We start from the raw sequence: 2,199 nt of genomic DNA on the forward strand, positions 1-2,199 counted from the left end.
AGCGACAAAGGAGCTAGGCGTTCCCAGTACCTGAATCTGAGCCCCCCTGGGGGGAGAGTGGGGAGCACAATAGTCATCCATTCATAAGTAGAAGGTAGAATGCAAATAAGTACATATTTGTATAGAGTAGGATTGATGGTGACTTGTGATGGAATCCAATCTGTGTGTACCTATATTTGGGTATTTTCTGATGCATTAATTTCATGTCTTTGATGATTATTGTCATGCTTCATTAACTCTTCTTTACAAATAATCTATACCCCATGAGTCTTGAGTATCATTTCCTACTCGCATTATGCACAAACTACTCATTCAAGTATGAGATCGATCGCATGCCATGACTCTTCCTAGGTCCAGAAACAAGTATCTCAGGATCTCCCGCCATTCCCTCCTCCTAGGGGGACTGAATTCAAGCCTCAGTCCTGGAAAAGTTACTCCTTATATACATCTTAACGATAGGATTTATACTTCCGTTCAGATGTTCAGTCCATATTGTGTTTGGTGTGTTTATTCATTTTATTTCTTGTTTTATTAATTTATTTACCACTTATTTTATTGACTCTGATGACACTTATACCATTTATTACATTGTTTACATCCTATCATATGGAATCTAGATTTTAGATGTATGTGTTCTCCATCATGCCTGGCAGTGCTAGGATCTGATCTCAGGGCCTAGCAGGCCCAATTCATGAATGGGTGAGTTTTAGCATGGGAGCCTATAGCCAATGAAGCTGTCAAGTGGTTCCCACGCACTGAGAGTGACCCCCAGTTTTGGCCAAAACAGCGCTACATGGATAGGCAGACGGTGATATACAAAGAAATATATATTGTTAAAGAGTGCCAGAGCCGTCTATATATGATTGAATGACACATACTACGTTCCTACCAACTCTTAGGTATTTATTATACCACCATTGAAGGAATATTATTCTTTTAATGCTTAATAAACTATACATTAAGATCAATCAGCATTCTAGGACTATTGCATCCAATTTTTGACTAGACGGATGCATGAACTACTCTTTCAATGGATATTCCCATGCATAGGAATGAGTCTCTTGTGATCTCCTGCCATTGGTGTCAGGACTGGGATTTGAACCCAGGGCCTATGTTCAAAGGTTGTCCTATGGCTTCACTGATAGCCCACAAGCCATCAGCAATGGCAGGTCATATCTACTTTGCAGCCATGTCATTCAAACCCAGGATGGTCACTGTGCAAAGAAAAAAATAATAAAACCCCAGCCCCCTGAAGGTTGCCACTTTTTCTGCTTTCCAGTTTTTTTTTCTAGAAAGTCCACTGGGCCTAGGATCTTAGGATCAGCTATGGTTCTGGAGGCTGCACCCAAGCCAAGAGAGATCTAAGCTGAAGCAGAGTTTCCATGACCTGAGTTCAAACCCCATGGTTGGCCAAAAGAAAAAAAAAGAAAAAGAATACAGAAAATATAATTGTTTAACTAAATTAAAAAAATAAAGCTACCTAGTTTGGAATTTCTGCTAGTTTTCTTTCCTAGCCTGGGATTTGAACTCAGGGTCTTGGTAAATCTGTAGCAATGTGAGGGAAGATTTGCTACTACTTGAGTTCAAACCTTGTGCCAACCAAAAATGAAACTTAAGTGACTGACCTAAGCAGGGGGAGGTAGTTGTGGAGATGGGAGGGAAGGTATGGTAGGGGGAAAACAAAGGAGGAGGTAACAATGCTCAATATGAAATTTACTCATTACCTTGCTCCTGTAAAATATTTCTACAATAAAAAACGAACAAAGACAAACAATGTAATTCTCAGAGAAGCATTTTGGAGGTAAGAGAAGGATCTCTGAGTGAATAGCTGTACAAAATTCTACTCTTTTTAAAATGTTCAGTATGGAACTGAATAAACATAACTGCTTCCATTAAAAAATTATGTCAGTGTCTTGGAACTGGGTCCAGTATTTCTGCCATTGCTAGGATTTGAGCTCACCGTCCATGTAACTATTTTGCATCATGGGTGAAGGCGAAGCTCACTGTCCATGAGGAAAGAAATTCAGGCTAGCATTCCCAGGGCCTTAATGAAGGCCCTGAAATGGAAAAAAATATCTCTATACATGTGTAATATATGATATATATATACTTACATATGTATGTTAATTTCATATTATGATTCAGGTGGATCAGTGGAAGAACACCTGCCTTGCATGCCTGAATTCCTCGGTTCAATTC

Source organism: Dipodomys merriami, unplaced genomic scaffold (genome assembly GCF_024711535.1).
Source record: "Dipodomys merriami isolate MVZ:Mamm:240054 unplaced genomic scaffold, mDipMer1.0.p SCAF_212, whole genome shotgun sequence".
NCBI lineage: Eukaryota > Metazoa > Chordata > Mammalia > Rodentia > Heteromyidae > Dipodomys > Dipodomys merriami.